General features: G+C 48.5%; 1 long non-coding RNA gene across 10 annotated transcripts in view; it reads right to left on the minus strand.

The window, feature by feature from the left end:
* The window catches only part of LOC102164818, a 230,832-nt gene that overhangs the window by 101,156 nt on the left and 107,617 nt on the right, over positions 1 to 22,059 (minus strand). For all 10 annotated transcript variants that reach the window (XR_002339638.1, XR_002339637.1, XR_002339634.1 and 7 more), the window contains exon 4: positions 21,958 to 22,034. This is a non-coding gene — a long non-coding RNA (uncharacterized LOC102164818). The remainder of the gene's footprint in view (positions 1 to 21,957; positions 22,035 to 22,059) is intronic.

Below are 22,059 nucleotides of genomic sequence, written 5' to 3' on the forward strand. Positions count from 1 at the left end.
CAGGTCGCCACTGACCATCCATTCCATATACAATAGTGTGTATATGCCAGTCCAGGTATATACTATTATGTATCCCCATTTTACAGATGAGAAGACTGAGGTACAAAGAGGTTTGATATCTCTGAGACTTGGAACCAGGCAGTCCAATCCCAGAACTTGGGTCTCCAACCACTCCCCAAAGCTGACGTCACAGGCCCTCATGGATACTCACAGTCAATATGGCAAACCCACCCGTTAGCCCCGAGACACAGGCTGAAGCTAATTAAACACTTGGGAGTCTTTTGTCCTCTGGCCTGCACGTCACTGTTATTAGAGACAAGCAGTCCAGTGGAGATAAACCCATCTGCTTCCAAAACAAACCAAGTCAACAGGCAAATCTCTTCACGATCTTTTTTACTGAGCAAAATCATTGTTCAAAGTGGGTCCAGATGAATAGATTGATATCTGATGGTATCGCCTCAAAGGGGGTGGGCAGACAATGAGAAGACAGCTGATCTCCATGTGTTCGCTCTGCAAACATTCATCGAGGTTTCATGCCTGCCCTCCTGGAGGGCACTGGCTGGGAGAGAGCCAGATCCAGAGCAAACCAATCAGATGCCCTCGATGCCATGCAGTGGTGGGGGGTGGTGAATCTAGGGTGTGCTGGGGACACAGAGCAGGGATGTCTGTCTTAGCCTGGGCAGAGGTACCTGGAGCCCAGCCCGGATGACCTGGGGGTGGGGGGTAGAGTGGCGGGAGGGATATTCCAGGGGAAGGAACGTTGTCTTCTAGGCAAGGGGATTGAGGTCTTGCTGGAGTGAGGAGGTCATGTGTAAGGGTGTGGTTGGAGATGTGGGGATGCTGGCCCCCAGTGGTCTGGGCTGGAGGCCCCTTATTCTTAGCTCCTTTCTGCAGCAAGAACAGCTTCTGAGTTCTAGATGAAATGCAAATTGCTTGCCAAGAATGTGGCGATGCCAAGAACACTCTGCTGACACTGCATCTTGAAGTCGTAAAGACAAATAATAGTAAATCACGTCTCTCACATCGCCGGTTTCACCCTGACTTCCAGAGGCTATAACCTGCTCACACTCACTGCAAGTTTGAAAGTGGGCAGATATTAGTATTTGCATCGCTCCTATTGTATTATTAAAAATATTAGCAGCTCTCATTTGGGGGGCCCTTGCAGTGGCTCGCAGTGAGCTACATGCTTTATATATGATATCCTATTTAACGCAGAAGCAATCCGAGGCTCAGAGAGGCATCATAACTTGCTGAAGTTCATACGTTCGGAAAAGAATAGAGCCAGGATCCAAACCCACATCTGCCTGACCTCTGAGCCCAGGAGTCTTCCTGCTTGGCCCTCTGCCTCGACATCATAGGGTTCAAAGAAGGACTTTGTGAATTTCTGAGATTTTCATCTATTATTATACTTGCCCCTCCAAAGAACCTTCTGCATTTAACAGGTAAAGAACCTTGGCTCTGAGAGGTAAAGTGTCCTCCCCAAGGTCACACAGCTCTTGAAGGGGCCAACTGGACGTCTGAACTGAGGTCTTACCATTCCAAAGCCAAAGCTCTAGCTCCTTTACTGTGGCGTTGAAGTCCACAGCCAAGAAGATGGACAGTTACCGTTCCATCCCTGGATGATTCTTATTTAAAAAACACCAAACTCATGTTCTCTTAATCTCTTCATTGGCAGGTATTCATCAAGCAATCAAAAGACAAATACCTAGGAGAGCAGAATGTGTAGATCACAGCCAAAATGACATCATAAGGAGCAGGTTGTGCCAAGCAAATCTAATTTCCCCTGACAGAGCGGCAGGCTGGGCGATAAGGCTAAAGGCGCCAATGCTGTTGTTACCCCGATTCTGAAGGCCAAGTTAGATTAGCGCCACAGAAACAATGTGGTGGGCGGGGACAGGTCACCCCACATATACCCACAGAAGCACGCGCACACACAGTCATTCACAGACACACACACAGACGCAGAGACAAACACACACAGAGAGACATGCCAAAAAGTACACACACATTCACACACTCATAAAGATACACACATGTCTCCAAAGACACACATGCAGGTCGAGAGATGCAAATAAATGCATATGCAGACACACACCACCCACAACCCCCAACTCAGACACACAGAGTCCCTCGAAAGACACACACACTCACACACACACGAAGACACATGGAGACACACATATAAATACAGACACACGCAGATGTATACAGTCATGCAGAGAGAGAGGTAAACAAATATACACACAGAGACACACGTACACATATCTGCCTGTCTCCTCATGCAAACACACACAGTTCACACATGCACAGAAATAGTCATAGACACACACACACACACAAACACACCAAGAAACCCCTCGCTGCCAGCAAGCAAGAGCCGGCTCTTCTCAAGCCCTTCTCTGGAGCCTTCAAATTACATCCTTCCCAAATTGGAGCCTCTGAGAACTGAATACCTCTGGTGTCTGGGTGAATTCTCGACCCTGCCTTGCCAGATGGCTTCACGCAGAAGCTTGAAACACACCTGGGCAGCCGCGTGCTATTGAGAAAAGTCTTGGACTTTGGAGTCAGGCTGGATTGTGTTCTGGTTGTGGCTCTGCAAGTCACCAGGACCCGGGCAACTCTCTTCACCCTCCCAAGCCTCAGCTTTCTCCTCTGCACATTGGGTACATGATCTCTGTGAGAAGCCAGTCAGATGGGAGCCCCTTGAAGTTCTGACATTTGGCAAGGATGTGTCTGGGCCAAGTGTTTTCGTTATTTGAATGTCTGTCTCCCTCCCCAGGCTGGAGGCACTTTGTGGGCAGGGGTCTTGTCTGTTTCCAGCCAAGTCAGTTTCCTGCCAGGCACAAAGGAGGTGCTCAGCAAACATTTGTGAAAGGCATCAAATGAGTCTCTATTCTTAGGACCTAAGCATGGGGCTGGCACAAAGTACATGCTCAGTTATAGTTACCGTGCTTTGAAAAAAGTAATACATGGAAGTAGAATCACAACCATGGACCAGGTTCTAACTATATGCCAGGTGCGTCCTTTACTACGTTGCATGTCCCCCATGAAAATGGGCATTCATCTCCAGATGAGGAAACTGACATTCAAAGAAGTTAAATAATTCCCTCCAGTTTACCTGGCTTCCTGGGGTGTCAGTTTGAAATTAGGAATCTGATTGCTGAACACATGCTCACAACTTAACTCTAGACTCCATGAATAAATATGTCCTCCTGGTGACACAATGCAACTGATGACGTCTATGGCCAACTCTGCCTTAGTTACAATGTGGAGTAACTTTAGACTGACTTGTCATGTTATCTTTAATCCAAGGTGGACTTTTCAGTATCCAGCATCTGTCTGGACCACCTTCCATATGGTCATGGTTGCATTTAAAAAATATCACAGCCTAAACTCCTGATGTCTGCATTTCTCCTGCTCCCTCTCAGCTAACATTCATCTATCTGTCTGTCTGTCTGTCTGTCTGTCTATCTATCTCTTTCTACCATCTGACCATTTTCCATTTAAGAACTATTCTGTTCCCAGATGTTTTTCTTCTGTGGTCCTATAAACCCACACCAGCCCATTCGGAATCTGTCAAATTTGTTTTCCTCTCTAGCTCTGGTACAATCTGTGGATTTAAAACTCAACCAACCTGTAGGCCAATTAAGCTATTTTGCATAACAACTGCGTTTGGCAGTAATTGAGGGCACACAGTTAAGCATTTTGCAAATCCTGAAAGGTTGCTACGCTTGCACCACGTGTGCTTTCGCACACCTCAGATGGGCTCAAATCCCCTCCTCCACCCCCACCAATTCCCCTGGGGAAAAAAAAGAGGGTTTTGTGAAGGACCTCTGCCTCTGTCGGAGGCCAAGGCCGTGCAAAATGGAAACAGCCACAGGGCACAGAGGCTGTAATTACCTTCCCCACAAAGGAAACTAAAAATGTCCAAAGATAGTGGTCCCCTCACAGGCAGGGGGCCAGTGCAGGCGGCAGTGACTCATCGGCCACTCCAGGCGGCCACTCTTCCCCTGCAAGCAGGCTCCACGCTTACTCACAGCTTCGCCAGCCTAATGAGCAGAAGAAGAGAGGCATCTGAGGGCGAGGGCGGTTCTATTTCAGAGAGGTTGAACCCAACATGACACAGGTGGTGTTTAAGACTTTTATTTTAAGTCACTTGCTTTCCAATGGTGGCTCTATTCATTGTGATGGCCCATGTGAATAGAACAGATTTAAAATATGTATATATTATAGATACATTATTTATTATATAATATATACATTAGCCAAGCAACCTATATTTTCCCTACCCTTCGCCATTTCAAATCTCTCTCTTCCTTTCTCCCTCTGCATCTGCCTGAAATTCTGCCATTATGAGTTCATTTCGTGGGACTGAACTTGGTCTTCGGGGATTAGTGGCTAAAACAGCAACTTCTCCTTGTATGGAGCAGGTGGGTGGAAAGGGCAGGGTGCTGAGCCAAGGAGAGGGCCACTGCCGGCTGGGAACCGTGCCGGCCACTATCCAAAAGTCATCTCCAGGAACACTCACTGTCTCTCTTTTAGTGAAGCTGAAAGGGTCACTCGGAGAGGGGAAGTGACCTCCTGAACATTTGCAGCAAGGCCAGGAGGCAGGCTTATTTGGCTCCAAAGGCTACACTTCCCCTTATATCCCCATCACCTCCCCAATGTTGTACAGTCCTACTGAAATGCTGCTGGACGCACCACACTTGGTCCACACTGGGATGACTGACAAACGTCGTCTCAAGAGCCAATGCCAATACACTGGTGGAACCAGGAAGATGTACTGTTTCCTGGAAAACTGGTCTATTTCACCAAAATGTTGAAATTGAGGATGCAGCACACTCTGCTAGCAAGAGGGATGGGCACAAAGACCAGAAGTCCAGAGGATGGTGGAGCAGAAGGAAAGCAAGCATCTGGGTCCCTGCTGGGAGGGCAGAGCCCCTGAAAGCAGCGCTGGGACTCTCTCCTCTGATGAATCCTAATGTCTGTGTTTATTTGGGCCACAGCTGCATTTTAGTCATCTGCTGCTGAAAAATCCTAGTTAACCACAGTCCATGGTAACCATTAGAAAGTACTGGATGTCTGAGGTTGCCTTTCTGACATATTTACTTATTTATTGTCCTTTCAGGGCCTCACCTGTGGTGTATGAAAGTTTCTGGGCTGGGGTCCAATCGGAGCCACAGCCGCCGGCCTACGCCACAGGCACAGCAACGTGGGATCCGAGCTGCCTCTGCGACCTACACCACAGCTCACGGCAACACTGGATCCTTAACCCACTGAGCGAGGCCAGGGATTGAACCTGCGTCCTCATGGATGCTAATTGGGTTCGTTACATCTGAGCCACAGCAGGAACTCCCTCTTTGAGATGCTTCTGACGTGGGCTTTTTTCTTCTTCAGGGCCTTCTGCTGAGGGTCAGAACTAGAGACTGAGCGTTTCCTTACCCAAAGAATCCTGATTCCAAACTGGTCTGCACACTAAATTAAGTCTCTTTTTCTCACCAACCTTTTTTGGGGGGGTTGCCATCTTGCTGGCTCGGTAAATGGCACCATCAGAGGTGTGGACTCGTCCCAAACACTTGGCTCTCCATGTCCCCACATCTCTTCAATGACAAATTCTGGGTGGCCTTCTAGTCTCCGGGGATTTTGTCCCCTGCTCGCCATCTCTATCTGCCCACTGCACCCTTGTCTTGCCTTGTCCTGGGAGCTGTGCCAGGCTCCTCTCTGGTACCCTCGTCCCAGCCCATCCTCCACCCTGGCTCAGAGAATGTTCTAAAGCACAGAGCCGGCCCCTTCACCGCATACTTAGAAATCCTCCCATGGATCGACATTTCCCGAAGATAAAATCCCAATGTCTAGCCCTGACATCCAAGACCTTTTGTTACCAGATCCCTGCTCACTCCTCCGACCTTATCTACAGCTGCTCCCCAAGGCACAACCTGCGTTCCCTCCAAACAGGCGGCAGCCACTCGGAGGCCGTCTCCGTTCCTCCCCACCCTTCACCAGGCTCTTCTCTTGGCTGAATGGCCCCTTCCTTGTTTATCTAACTCCTCTCATGCTTCAGCTCAGCTCTGGTCTTCCAGGCCCACCCCCTCCGTCTGGTCGGCCCAGATGGGGCGCCTCCTCTGGGCCTCCACACCCTCTGGCGTCACTTATCACTCGGCGTCAGGAGTCTTTTTTGGCTTTTGGGTTTCCAAGACGGGATTCTTGGGAGATTGGAAAGAACTCAGGGCTTAAAAACATTTGAAGGAAGACACAAGGAGAGAAAGGTGCTCCCCGCCCCTCTGCTGGCCAGAAAAATGTCCCCTGGGCTGTACAGAAAAGGACTGGGAGGGGGAGGAATGAGAAAGTCTCTGCTCCAGCTAATAAGGACTGTGAGCTCTGCTTCCAGGGCCAGATGTGGGGACAAAGGCAGTTGCCCCAGAGGGACAACCTGTAGGATCTCCAAGCAGAAGGGAAGGGGGACCCCCAGGGAGGAAGGAAGGCCCCAAAGAGCCAAAGTATCCACGTGGCATGTAGGCAATAGGGAACTTAGACATCTCACAGAGTTTCCCACAATCCTGTGAGACATAAGAAGTAATACAATGATTCCTGTGAGCCCCAGAATGTCACAGAGGTCACAGAGTCACCTGATCTGAGACAGGTTGAAGCTAAGAATAAGGGACAGTTCCACAGGACCTGAGTTTACCAATGGCTCTGAATGATAAGTGCCACTGAAGGTGACATCAGTGACCAGTGGCCTTCCTTCCTTCACCTTTGCACACCAAGCAGAGATGCAACGGCTAGGAATGGAGGGGGTGGATGGACTGTGATTCATCTGTGACCCACTCCAGCCAAATGGCAACTCAAAATTAGAAACTGAACTTAATAGATATAAAAAAGAAATTTATATTTTATATGTATCCCGCACGTGAGTTCATACTCATCACAAGTGAATGAATGAACAAATACAGTTCATAAAAGCATCTTGGCCAAAGGGATCCATCTCTCAGCTGAAATAGGGATTCATCTCTTCCCCGTTTTGACTTCTGGGGCAGCCCAGTATGAGACGTCAAGAATCTGTAAGCTCCATTCAAAGTCTCTCTGTTTGAGGATTACAGCTACTGCTAAAGGGTCCCATTGCAGCAAACCATAAAAGAGGGAGAACCGGATCCAGGCCTCTGTTTGAAGGTGACCCAGGGCTGAGTGATGTTCCAGGAACCCCTCCTTCCAGGGACTCAGGAGAAGGGTGGTCAGGAAAGGTTTTCTTGCAAAAAAAAAAAAAAAAAAGAGGCTGGAGAGGAATTCTGAAAATGAGTATAACTAGATAGGGAGGGAGAGCTACCTACCAAGCAGACAGAATCGCACATACAAAGGCCCTGTGGTAGGAAGGAGCTGGGCTTATTCATGGAAGCCCAGCTCCTGGATCAGGAACCCTGAGAGTGAAGGTGAGCGATGCAGTACGGCCTTGATTGGTGCTTCTAAAATGTTCCCTCTCCCCTCTTTAGTTTGGGCTGGAGCTAGTGACTTGTTTCTAATCAATAGATTAAGATAGCAATGGGCTGCCACTTCCAAGATTCGGTTCTAAAAGACTCCCCTCTTGTTTTCTTGCTTGCTTGTTCCGATGAAGCAAGCTGCCACACTGTAAGCTACCCTATGGAGAAGCCCTAGGGACAAGAAACTGAGGATGCCTCTTGCCAACAGCAAGCGAGGAGCTAAATCCTACCAACAAGCGCGTGAGTGATCTCGGAAGCAGAGTCACCCTGAGTTGAGCCTTGAGATGACTGCAGCCTCAGTGGATAACTTGGGTTGCAGCCTTGTGAGAAGCCCTGAGCCAGAGGACCCAGCTTAGTCACACCCAGATTCCTGGCCCACAGAAACTGTGAGGAAATAAACTCATGTTGTTTCCTAAGTCACTAAGCTTGGGGGTCATTTGTTACACAGTGATGGATGACTAATGCAGCTGATAAGGTACACAGGTGTGAGATAATGCAAAGTATTCAGCAGTTCGTCTTAGGATTTCAGTAAATTCTCTGCTTGGAACCCATGTGTAATTCACCTGAGCTTCTGACTCTGAACTTTTCTGATTCATAAAATCTACATATCGTATGAAGTTGGATGTAAGATAATGTTAGCTTCTCTAACATGGAAGTGGTAGGGACAATGAGAGGTTGGAAGGGACAGGAATTAACCTTTGCTGACAACCTATGGAGGTTCAGGTTCTCAAGATGCTTTTGGTTCTTGGGAAAATATTCCCAGTGTTGGCCCAGGCAACTCTTTCTAGTGAAACTGAAGAGGCTCAGCATTGACTCTGGCAGGGACAACATTCTCCCATTTCTTCTAACTAACAGAACCCCTGTATTATTGGGGGTGTCCACTCATCTGGTACATTTCCTAGCTCCCTCACTGTAGGGCAGCCAATAAGCTATAAGCAGAAATCACTGGATGGAATTTCTGGTAGTTTTTATTTGTCTGTTGGTTTTGTTTGTTTTAATATTGACTCATTTGAGAAGTGCACAATCTTGTACTTCTCTTTCTCCTTGCTGGCACCTGGAATGTGGGTATGATGGCTGGATCTGTGGCAGCATTTATGACCATGCAATGCACCTTGATGATGGAAGCCACACTTTAAGGACAGCAGAACAAAAAGATGGAAAAAGCCTTGGCCAGAGAGTCAGTCCTTGACTGTTTGCGGTTTCATATGAGAGAAAAGTAAATCTTTATCTTGTTTAGGCCACTTTTATCCAGGTTTTCTGTTATGGGTAGCTGACAAACCAGTCAGTCCTAAATGATACGCTTGCATCCTAAGTAAGGTATTTAAGGAATTTGGGGATTTCTCTTTTAAATTGCCAGGACTCCAGACTCTCAGAGAAAATTTTACCTTATGCCCCTCTTGGCTAAAAAGTTACTAGTATGCTGACAAAAATTTCCTGAGCTTTACCCCATGCACTGAACTCTAGCCATTACGGGTAGCTGCCTCACAGTGTATTTGTGAGACGGGATCATCATCCCATTTTACAGATGAGGAAGTGGAAACTCAGATTCCATCACCATCCAGGGAACATGGCTAGAATTTGAACTCAGATCTGTCTGAACCCACAGCTCGTATTTTTTTTTTTCTATTGCTTTCCCATTGTCTCCCAGCTCTAGAACGCTGAGTCCTCATTCAGGCAGAAGGTGGGGCCGGTCAAACCACCCTGAGGTCCCTGGATCAGAGGGTGCAGCCCTCACCCACGTCTTCCATCTGCAGCTACCGGCTGAGGTCTTCTCCAGTGCAAGGTTACTAAAGCGGATGGCCCAGCTGGTCCTCTCCCCAGCTCACTGCCATCCTGTTTACTGGCCATCTGGCCCTCATCTCTGTGATTCTCTGACTGTCCCTCCTCAAGGACCCTCTTAAAGGGACAGAGCCTCTCTGGTTTCAGTAAACGACCTCCATTCCTAAACCTAGATGCTCAACCTTGACCAGAGCAAGCCTGACAAAGAAAAGGCCAAAACAGTAGGGATTTCTGGGAGCAACACAAGTCTATTTCTAAGCTCAGATTACAGCATCCGAAAGGACGACTCGTTCCAGGCAAACACGCTCCCACCCCCTGGCAGGAATGTGATCAGAGCAGCCTGACTCCTCGGCAGGTTCTGAATGTTCTCCGCTGAAACTTGCTTTATCCTGGTTGAAACTCCTGTCTGTCCCAGGAGAGACTGGAAATATACTCTTTCTAGGAGCTGCTGGAAAATTAACCCACATTAGCAGAGACCTAGGTGAGGCTGAATTGGGGACAGGAAGGTCCGCTTGAAAGAAAAAAAAAATGTTCTTTGTAACCAGGACAAGGCTAAATAAACCCTCTCTCCATTGGTCCAAATCTATGCCAGCCTCCCACTGGCATCCGTGGGTGTGCTGAGAACAAGCTATGGATTTCTACAGAGACTGTCACCATAGCACTAGGGGCCTTATTCTGCTATTTCAAGAGGGAAAATAATCGAAAGGTCAAAGGAAGAAAATCTACCATCGAGCTTTTCAAACTGCAAATATTTATTAACACTTTAGCAAGCGCCTGGCACTACATTAGATGGCGGCCACAGCAAGATGGGCAGGGAGAGATGAGCCATCTTGCAACCCCCATGAGTCAAGCACAAGGCTGGGCACTGTTTCTCTCTCTACAGTCTTGAAAGGGCAAAGAATAATCCCCATTTTGTCAACTGGGGAAAAAATGAAGGGCATCCAGGAGCTAGAATCAGGAATGTGATACTGGACCAGACTGAATCCCGGTAGAGGGGGGATTCTTTTTTCTTTCTTTCTTTCTTTTTTTTTTTAGGGCCCCACCTGTGGCATGTGGAAGTTTCCAGACTAGGGGTTGATTTAGAGCTGCAGCTGCCAGCCTACGCCAGAGCCACAGCAACGCTGGATCCGAGCTGCATCTGAGACCTATGCCACAGCTCACGGCAACGCTGGATCCTTAACCCACTGAGCAAGGCCAGGGATTGAACCCACATCTTCATGGACCCTATGTGGGATTCTTAACCTGCTGAGCCACAATGGGAACTCTGGGGCGGAGGGGGTGGTTCTGAATATAAAATACTCCTTGGTCTGTTCACTGAGACACGGGGTGTTAGGGAGCCGAGAGGGGTGTGGAGGCAGCGGGGAGGATCTCAGAGAGAATCTGGCACCTGCTGTTGGCCTGAGGGACAAGGAAAGGCAGTAGTGTTGCCAGCCCAGTGGGAACGGCAGGGGAAAGAGGGGCCCCGGGCTTGGGGCAGGTGGGAGCAGGGCAGAGAGTGGGTGGGAGGGGGTGGCAGTGGAGAGTCAGCAGCACAGGGACATCTGCTGACCGCACCTGAGCCACGGTCTCCCCCCTGGGTGCTGCCAAGCTCCATCCAAGCAACTGAGGATGGAAGGGGATGCTTCCCTGTAGGAACTGGCGGCTACTGCACTAATTCTGGTTAACAACCACCAAACCCAGTGGCTTACACTAACAAGCATTTTTTTTTTTCCTTCATGCTCACAAATTGGAGGACAAATTGTGCCTCTGCTGGGGTCGCCTGGGCTTGGCTCCAGGCTCCAGGTTGAGTTGGGTCTGGGCCACGTGCTCCTCATCCTGCGTGGACCAGGAGACATGATTTTCTCATCTTGGATGACAGGCGCACAGAAGCCCAAACCACACAAGCACAGAGAGACCCTCTGCTTCCCTCGTGTCCACGCACATCCCACTGGTCAGTCTTGGCCAAGTCCAACAACAGTGCCATGGGGGGGGCAGGGGCTAAACTCTAGCAGCTCTACTGGGAACAAATGAAGAACCACGGGGTGACAGGTACAATGTATAATCCTGCTCTATGGGAGTGAAGAACTAGAAGCAATACTTTTACTTTATTTTACTTTTTATGGCTTCACCCACAGCACAGGGAAGTTTCTATGCCAGGGATCGAATCCGAGCCACAGCCGAGACCCATGCCACAACTGTGGCAATGCCCCATCCCCTAAGCCAATGCATCGGGTCAGGGACCAAATCTGCGCCTCCTCAGCGACCCAAGCAGCTTCAGTCAGATAGATCCCCAACCCACTGAGCCATGGCGGGAACTCCAAAAGCAATATTTTAATCTACTGTCTTTCTTAAAGGAAAATAAAAATGTTAATGCCAAAAGAGGAACAGATGTGGTTTAAAAACAACCAATGTCCACCACAGTGGTCTTACACAATGTTCATTTAGACGAGCTGGAGAAGTTTGGGGGCGATGGGTGTACGTTTGCCAGATTCCTTACTGTCTGTGGGTCAAGACTCACAGGTGCTGGGCAGTGAGCTGATAGAGGCTGCAAGGGCACAGGTCTCTAGCAGAGATTTCAGGTCTCTGAACTCAATGGCGTCCTACTTGTGACATTTATGAATGTCCTGATGATTAAATTCTGGAAACGACCAAGTTAGGGGTCACAGCCCAACCTGAGGTCCTGAAATCCCGAGCCCCCAAATATTGTGAATGGTATGTGAGAGCCTGAATCCCATCATATGATGACCACGGGGTAGTTGTAGGTCCTGCCCACTGGGACTGAACTTGACCACAGGACCCCAGATCATCAGGGGCTTTCACTGCGTTCTGTGCCAAGTGCAGCCCCTCTTGGAGCCTTGGCTGCCTCATCTGCAAAATGGGGTTGATACGACCTGCCTCGGAGAGACAGGATGAGGGTTCCAAGCATCTCTGTACTTGAGCTGAGCCTGGAATCCAGGAGGTGCTCCATACACGTGGGTGCCTGCACACCGTTGCCTGAGTAGCAGCAGGGGTTCTAGAAATTGGGCTTAGAACGTTGCCTTTTGCCATTTATGAGACCATGGGCAAGTTACTTAACTTCTTTGTGTCTCAGTTTCCGCATCTGAAGAGTGGAAGTGATAACCATAACATCCAGCTCATGGCTTTGATATATGGGTACTCGGACGGCAGGTGACACAGCCTGACTAAATGTAAGCTATTACCATCATGTCGTAAAGGGAGCTTTGGGACTCAAAACATGGTGTCTGATTGGAAAATTTTTTCCTTTCATGCCAAAAAATATTTACATGGTTTCACCATTTCTTTTTTCCTTAGGGCCACACCCGCAGCATTTGGAGGTTCCCAGGCTAGGGGTCTAGTCAGAGGTATGACTGCTGACGTACACCACAGCCACAGCAATGCCGGATCCGAGCTGCGTCTGCAACCTACACCACAACTCAGGGCAACGCCGGATCGTTAACCCACTGAGCGAGGCCAGGGATCGAACCCACAACCTCATGGTTCCTAATCGGATTCATCTCCACTGCGCCACGATGGGAACTCTGGTCTCACCATTGTAATCAATGCCTGATATGTAAATTTAGTTTCAGCTATCTTTCTTCTTCCAAGTTGAGGTCTGAGCACAACTGTGACAAACCACAGCTGTCCACATGGCTCTAAGCAGGATTCGGGAGGAGGGTGGTGAAAACACGGCTCACAGCAGAGGAGGGAAAATCACTCTCATAAAACAGTGCCAAAGCAATAAATGCAGATCCTGGGATTCGTGAGGGTGACAACCCTATCAGTGTCCATGAATATTTGATCAGGTCAGCTTCTGGGAGTGTGGTGTGGAATCTGCAGGCAGTCTGTGGCTCGGCCTTTCGAGTAATGTACATGTAGGAAGGAAACTGACTCCTGCACCGGGGCAGCCCTCCTACCTGAAATTTCTGCCATGGCAACTTGAAGTAGGTGGCATGTCAACCAAAGGGACCAAGGGCCCCCAGCCCCTACAGTGCCCCCCATGGACAGTGCCCCCCAGCACTGATCTGTGATGACATCATTAACAGGGGCCCAAAGCCACTTAGCCTGCTAGGGAAGAGCTGGTTTAGTGTGAACTCATCTTCAATCCCAGAGCTGTCCTCCAGCCCCTCTCAGGGACAGGTCTGGGAGCAGCTCACGTTTCTGGCTGCTGGGGCTTCTGCAAGGAGATCCCGTTACACTCCTGAGATGCCTGCCAAGCCAGGAACACTCATCTGGCGGAGGTCAGCCCTCGTCCCCGGGGCGAGGACCTGACGACAGGACCTGGCAGTGTCCACCCCTGCCTCCAGGCCTAGGCTGCTACTTGAAGCACGCCTGGTTTAAATCCTAGATCTGCCACTTTCTAGCTCCTCGACTTGAGCAAATCACTTAGTCTCTCTGAGCCTGTGTTCTCATCTTTAAGTGCGAGGATATAAAAGGATCCAGCTCTTGCATGTATTAGGAGACACAATGAGATAAGCCATGCAAAATGTTTTGCACAGTGCTTGGCCCGCTTAGTGCTTAATAAATCTGAACTTTTACCATTTCTTCCCATTGCTGCTATTCAGGGTGTGTTCCTAGGAAATAGAGTTCTGCACTGTATCGGCCTAGAGCATCTCTGTTAGACCCAAATAGAACAATGAGATAGTCTAGGGGCCAGCCATTTCTTAAAGACTGAGCCTTTGGGCCCACCAGATAAGCAACTTTCTCCAGGGGTCACAGAGCTAGCTAGTGCCGGAGCTGAGCCTGAATCCCGGCCTTCTGAGGCTCCTCCTCCTTTCCCCTCCCTCTCCCGCTTCATCACACTCTCCAGCACACCAAGTGTTTGCACATGTATCTGTGCCCATCCTGCCAGGCTGCCTGAAGCCCAGATTTAAAGCCACGTCTGGAACAAAGGGAATCGGGTCCATGCAGCCTCCTCTCATGTACTTTTGTCCTTCTCTCTTGCAGTGCATGCTGGGAAGCTCCTCTGAGCTCTGGGAAGCCTTGACGATCAGCATCCTTCTGATAGACTTCTTAATGTCCAAAGGAAATCAGTGCAGGCAACCTCTCCAAGATTTCAATTTGCCCTTAAATTGCATCCCCAAGCCTCATAACATCTCTGTTCCTCACTCCCCCCATTTCAAGGCAGTGCGCGAGCAACATACCTGCCTCCGGCTTCTTTTTGTGAAAGTTAAAGCAAATGCTCACCACACAGGGGCTTTCTCCTCACAAGGAAGAGAAAAGGAAAAGCGGGGTTTGTAAAAATCATGCCCCAGGCGCTGAGCTTGCTGCTAAAACATAAAGGTCACCCGTGTTGTTATGAATGTTATTTTTTCCATAAACCTGAACTGAACTGTAGTCCAGACAGAACAGCGTTTGCTTCAAAACAAAACAAAAAACCTAAACCTGTAAAGCCACGAGATACAGGATGGGGGCAGAGGGGAGGGGTGCAGGAGGCCCAGGCTTTGAGCCCAGAGAGCCCTGAGTTTGATCCCCGGCTCTGCCATAACCTGGCCCTGGGACTGTGCCCCCATCACTGCACTCCTCGGTCTTGTCACCTGAAAAAGAGGGACAATGCTGCCTACCTCAAAGGCTCTTTGCAAAGATGTAAAATGAGACAATATATGAAAAGTCCCAGCCACAGCAGATTCACAGATGTCAGAATGACATTTGAGGGGGGGAGGCCTGTGATTTCTCAGGGGTTCCCAGCAGGACAAAGCCCAGCGGCCCAGGGCAGGAAGCGGTTCATTATATACCACTCGATGGTTTTCCTCCCTTCCCTGTGTCACATCCCTGTTCTCTCACCAAGCTTCCTGGGGGTGCCTCCTACCTAAACGACTTGTCCCAAATCTTTGTCCTAGTGCTGGTTTTGGGGACCCAAACTAAGACACTGTCCACTGCCGAACCTGGTATAGAGAGGGCACGCCATATGCGGTAACTGCTCTTATTCGCCAGTACAACTAGCAACAGTGAAAATAAGAATCATGATGATGACTAAGGCCTGAGAGGGGAGGTCTCTGGCCCAAGTTCACCTGCAGTAGGTAGAGGGCGGAGGGGTTCCTGATCTAGGTCAGCATGTCACCAGTGCTCATGGGATCCCATGCACCCACATACCCACCCGCTGGGCCAGTGAAGTGCAGAATCTGCACTCTGCTGCAGATTCCAGGGCTCCCAGGGAGCTCCTAAGAGGGGCCAGGTAAGAAGGACACTGGAGTAACCCTGGAGAGCTTTCTGGAGGAGGTGCCACCGGAGCCTCCGCGGCAAAGCACAGATTCTGGAGTCAAGCTCGAATCTGTGGTTAGATTCTGTGGCCGTAAGCAAGACATTTTATTTTACTCTGGGTCTTGGCAGTCTCATTAGAAAGTAGGAAAATGGGACCCACCTCACAAGGTGGTTATGAAGAGAACAGGTTTTAGTCTGAGACAGCTCTGGCTTGGGGTCCCAGTACTGTCATGGGCAAGCTTAGAAAAGACTTTTAATCTCTCTGAGCCACAATTCTTTCGTCTGTAAAATGGAAATAATAACAGTACCTGCAAATAGAATTGTCATGAGAATTAAATAAGATAGCACATGTGAATTGTTTTGCACGGCTCAGGAAATACAGTGAATGCTCACGAAATATCGTGGTTCTTTTAATCAAGATGTCAGGGGCAGCAGAGTGAGGTGGTACAATTTTGGGTAAGTGTGGCAGGTCCAATGGAAAAGGCCCATACCTCTGACCCAGCAAATCCACTTTAGGTGTTTAGTCCATGGAGATGTATCAAGACATTATGATACATGACAGAGCCTGGATATTTTTGGTTGTCACCCTGGGGGGTGGGGTGCTGCTGGTACCTAGAGGGTACAGGCCAAGGATACTGCTCAACATCGTACAATGCACAGGACAGCCCCCACTACGAAGAATTATCTGGCCCCAAATCAGAAACTCTGCTTAAGAGAGAGAAGAAGGCTCTTGAACTTGGGGACGGAGATTTCTTCTTCATGTGGTGTTTCTCTAATGTTTGAATGTCTTACATTAATAGGAACAACAGCAAAATCGGCCTCCTCTAAACTATGAGATCAGGCATACAAAACACCAGCACAGAGCAGCTGTCCTCCTGGTGTTCGTTCCATGAGTTTCGGCTTCTGCATCTGCAGAAGCGGGTGTGCTGATGCTTGCTCTCGGGGGCGGCTGCAAGGTACAAAACATACCAGGTCAAGTGCAACCCACATCTCAGCGCGCCATGGTCACTCTTCAAGGACAGAGGGAGGCAGACCCAGGGATGCCCCTGGTGTGTTGGAGGGCAGGGCTGGTGGACTGGGCCTGAGCAGAGGGCCAGCAAGAGCAGGAGATGGGGGTCCACAGCTTGTGCTTGGGGCCACGGAGCCTGCAGCTGTCAGAGACAAAGCGACGGTGGGGCTCCAGGGCGGATCCCTGGAAAAACAGTCCAGTGGGCAGCCTGCCAGAACCCACTGGAGCAACAAAGGACATAGGCTTGTTCAACACAGAACAGAGGGTTCAGCACAGAGGGGGGCCCAGCTGCGGACCACGCACGTGTGCCCAAGAGCCCCCATCAGCAAGGCAGGCCCAAGAGTTTGGGAAAATATCTTTTTTCCTAAATAGCTGACAATTAAAACATCACGAAGGGATGGTAACATAGGGATACTTAACCATTGACTCCTATATCTACATTTTACACGTTTTCCTACTTCTCCTTTTTTTTTTTTTTTTTTTTTTTTGTCTTTTTGCCATTTCTGGGGCTGCTCCCGTGGCATATGGAGGTTCCCAGGCTAGGGGTTGAATTGGAGCTGTAGCCACTGGCCTATGCCACAGCCACAGCAACGCAGGATCCAAGCCGCATCTGCGACCTACACCACAGCTCATGGCAATGCCGGATCCTTAACCCACTGAGCGAGGCCAGGGATTGAACCCGCAGCCTCAATGTTTCTAGTCGGATTCGCTAACCACTGAGCCACGACAGGAACTCCACGTTTTCCTACTTGATGCTCACACCACCCAAGAGCACAGGAACCGTCATTACACAGGTGGAGAAACAGAGGATCAGAGAGAATTGAGAGCCTCACAATCAGGGTCAGTCATTCAGGCCCTAGTGGGCTGGCTCTGGGTCACCTGCCCGTATCCCCCACTTTCCAGATGAGGCACGTTCCTGAATGACACCCATCCTTTGAAGAACCACATCCCTGTCTAGGAAAGAAGAGTCAGGAGCCCCACTGCTAAAATCAGTTTAGTTTCCTGTGGCACCGAACCTGACTTTGCTCGGTCCCTGGGAGGCAGGGCTGCCGGAAAACACAAAGGACACCCGGCTAAATGGCCCAGGCAAAGTGTCCCCTACTTGTACTGAAAAATGATTCATTGTCTACCTTCAATTCAAATTTAATCGGCTGGCCATTATTTGTATTTGCCACATTCAAAGCCCTACTGTCAGAGCAAGGAGGAGATGAGCTGTCCCCTCTGTCCCAAGGAGCTGGGCTCATCCGAGAGACAGTTTGCATTGCTTCATCTGAGCTCTTGTTCGCTTACCCAGGGAGCTTGGACACTGCTGGGAGACCGAGGGAGTCACGGCCCCTGATGATTACTCAGGCTGTTTGGAGGGACTTTTCTGGAAGCTGTCTGGCGCAGGCACCACGGGCGAGAAGAGGTTGAGAGCAGAAAGCAGAAGCTAATGGAGTTTATGCTTCAGAGCTCTGCTCGGGTACAAGCCCCATCCGAGACTCTATTTCATACTTGTAAAAGTTTGCTCTTTCTTTTCTCTCTTTTTAAAAAGACTTTATTTTTCTAGAGCGGTTTTGGGTTTACAGTGACATTGGGAGGGAGGTGTAGAGACTTCCCACATACCCACTGCCTCGCCACAGGGGTAGCCCCCCCACCCCATTCACACCACTCACCAAAGGGGTACATTTGTGAGTAAGGATAAATCTACATGGACCCATCATAATCCCCCAAAGTCCACAGTTTACGTTCGGGTGCACTCTTGGTGTCGTACACCGTATGGCTCTGGACAGACGAATGGCGACATGTATTTGTCGTTATAATATCCTGCACGGTACTTTCACTGTCCTAAAGAGTCTCTGTGCTTCACCTGTTCGCCACCTCCTTCCCTCAACCCCTGGCAACCACTTTTTATTGTCTCCCTGGTTCTGCCTTTTCCAGAACCTCGTATCTTTGGAATCACACAGCATGCAGCTCTTTCAGGTTGGCTTCTTTCACTGAGTCATGTGCATTTAAGGCGCAAGTCTTTGCATGGCTCGATAGCTCCGTTCTCTTTAGGGATGAACAATATTCCATTATCTGGATGTGGCACAGTTTATTTACTCATTCCCCTACTGAAGGACATCTTGGTTGCCCACAAGTTTTGGTCATTCTGAATAAAGCTGCTACAGACCTTTGTGTGCAGATTTTTTGGCGGACATAAATTTTCAACTCTTTTGGATTGTATGGTAAGAGTGGGTTTAGTTTTGTAGGAAATTGTCAGACTGTCTTCCCAAGTGGCTGTACTGTTTCGCATTCCCACGGGCAACATCTGAGAGGTCCTGTTATTCCACATCCCCTCCAGGGCTTGGTGTTGTCTGTGTTTGAATTGTGGCCATTCTACTTGGTGTGCAGTGGTCTCTCCCTGTTGTTTTCATTTGCATTTTCCTGATGACTTAGAATGTAGAGCGTCTTTTCAGATGCTTATTTGTCATCTGCAGATCTTCTTTGCTGAGGGGTCTGTTAAGATCTTTGGACCATCTTTTCATCCAGTTGTGTGTTTTCTTACAGTTGAGTTTTGAGAGTTCTTTGTATATTCGGGATAACAGCCCTTTATCAGATGTGCGCTCTGCAAATATTTTCTCTTCATCCGTGGCTTGTCTTCTAACTCTCCTAATACTGTCTTTTGCAGAGGAGACATTTTAGTGAAGTCCAGGTTATCAGTTATGTCTTTGATGGTCATGTCTTTGATGTTGTATCTAAAGCAGTATCACCACGCTCAAGGTCAACCAAGTTTTCTCCTCTATTATCTTCTAAGAGTTTTATAGCTTTGTGTTTTACATTTAGGCCTATGACCCATTTTGAGTTAATTTTTGTGAAGGGTGTAAGGTCTATGTCTAGATTCACTTTTTGGTATATGGATGTCCAATTTCCAGAACCATTTGGTGAGAAGACTGTATCTGCCCCATTGTTTTTGCCTTTGCTCCTTTTTCAAGGATCTGTTGACTGTATTTACGTGGGTCTATTTCTGGGCTCTCTATTCTGTTCCATTGATCTGTCTGTCTATTCTTTTGCCAATACCACAGTGTCTTGATTACTTTGTACCTTTATAGCAAGTCTTAAAGTTGGGTAGTGTCAATCATCCAACTTTTTTTTTTTTTCCTTCAATATTGTCTTGGTTATTCTGGGTCCTTCGTCTCTTTATATTAATTTCAGAGTCAATTTGCCAATATCTGCAAAATAACTTGCTGGGATTTTGATGGGGTTGCACTAAATCTACAGATCAAGTTGGGAAGAACAGACATTTTTACAACATTGAAAGTTCCTATCCATGAACATTTATTTAGCTTTTTTATTTCATCAGAGCTTTGTTGTTTTCCTCATATAGATCCTGAACCTATTTTGTGAGATTTACACCTAAGTGTTTCATTTAGGGGTGTACTGATGTAAAATGTGTTTTTAACTTCAAATTTTACTTGATTATTGTTGCTATATAGGAAAGCAATTGGCCTTTATACATTAACCTCGTGTCCTGCAATCTGCTATATTGCTTATTAATTCCAGGAGGACTGCTCTTTCTTAAAGAGGGGCCACAACTTGAGAGGGACATGCCTCCTTAGTTTGGGGAGACCACTGGTTGATGCTGTTTATCAAGCATTTGCTACACGCCCAGCCAAGAATACACTCAATGCTCACACCAATACCCTGATCCCCAGTTAATGCAGGATTACCTCCCCATCTCAACAGCCTTAACCTCACACCAAAACAGCCTACTTGGAGGTTTTTTACAACGGAGATAACTGAGGTTTGGCATGATGGAGTAGCTCTCCCAACATCACATAGCTGAGAAGGGGCAGGGAAAGGATTTGAACCTAGGTGGAGTGTCCTTGCTGTGAGGGCAATGCTCAAGGCTCTGCTGCCCCTCACCTCCACCCCAGGGACTGTGGGAAGGGGTCTGTTCCCTGAGAGTCCCTGCTGGTCCGAGCATTGCAAGAAGGGCCTGACTCCTCAGGGAGGGCTAGGGCGCTAGCAGCTAGGGCTAGAGCAGGAGGTGGCTCTAGCAGCACAAATGAAAGCTACAGAATTATGCTCAACAACTAAAAATATCAGCAAGCACCAATTTTGTTCCAAGCACGGTTGCTAAGAGACTTCACAAGCATAATTTCATTTAACCCTTGCTGCAGGCCTGTGCGGCCAGTCTGTGAGCTGTGTTTTGCAGATGAGAGAACCAAGGCTCAAAGTGATGGCGTGAGTGCCCAAGAGCACCTAGTAGGTAAGTAGACTGGGATTTGAGGCCAGGTCATCTGAGAGCAGGGAGAAGGCTGCAGAGTCAGTGGGGAGACAGCACTGGGCTACTGAGTGGGTAGAGCAGGGACTGCTGTGTGAGTTTCCTATGGCTGCTGTCACAGATTGCCACAAACTTAGAGCCTAAAACAATGCAAATATATTATCTTAGAGTTCTGGAAGTCAGATGTCCAAACGGGTCCCATTGGGCTAAAATCAAGGTGGTGGTGGGGGGTTATATTCCTTCTGGATGCTTTAGGGGAGAATAACTTCCTCTGTCTTTTCCAGTTTATAAATGTCACCTACATCTCTTGGCTTATGGTCTCTTTCTCCATCTCCAAAGCCAGCATCAGAGTATCTTCTAATCTCTCTCTGACTCTCACTTTCTGCCTCTTTCTTCCAGAGTTTAAAGACTCTTGTAATTAACTGGTTCCACCCCAGTTAATACAGGATCACCTCCCCATCTCAACAGCCTTAACTTCATCACATCTGTGAAGTCCCATTTGCCATGGAAGGCAACACATTCACAAAATTGGGGGACTAGGACATGGATACTTTCAAGGGGGCATTGTTCTGGCTACCACAACCTCCTTGGCCTGCTGTGGGCTTTGCCCCTGTTTGGGGGGTAGGGGCAAAGTCAGTGGGCTGGAGCTGAGGATATGAATGAGGTGGATGAAGAGAGGCCATGGAAACAGGTGTCCCTGAGGTTGGGCTGTGGGAAGGATCAAGGGCTGATCCTCCCTGAGAGGTCTCTGAGTAAGACTTTGAAGACAGTATATGTCATCTCCCAAAGAAAGGGTGATTCTTGCCACTGAGCCACACCAGGAGCCATGTGGTGGGGTTCAGCCCCTCTTTGGGGCGTTATCCAGGTCTGCGTCACTGGGTGGGAACAGGGAAGAGCTTAGATAGGGCAGGCGGAGCAGCCTGGTGGTTCATGTCTGCTCACGTGTGGAGAGGATGATCTTTTGACCTGTAAGGTCCAGGTATCTGAGTTTTTCCTACAACTAGACCCACCCATCCGTGAAGTGAATGTGTACAGGTTTAATTAATGCAAGATTATTTGGAAGCTGAGAACAGCCTAAATGTCCATCAATAAGGGACTATCTTGCTGGTATAAGATTCCATACAATGGAATCCTTTGCTGGCATAACAAGGGTGAAGATGCTCTTTACACACGATACTGAAAAACATCTCTCAGAAGTAAGGCACTCGATATTTCATGCTATAATTAGCAAAAAAAATGGGCAAAGGGAAAATCTGAATACATATGGTACTTACATGTGCACAAAACATCTCTGGAGGAATATACAGGCAACTAACAGTACTGGCTGCCTCCAGGGAGAAGAAGTGGGCACCTGAGAAATAGAGTGAAAGGAAAGT

Source organism: Sus scrofa, chromosome 16 (genome assembly GCF_000003025.6).
Source record: "Sus scrofa isolate TJ Tabasco breed Duroc chromosome 16, Sscrofa11.1, whole genome shotgun sequence".
NCBI lineage: Eukaryota > Metazoa > Chordata > Mammalia > Artiodactyla > Suidae > Sus > Sus scrofa.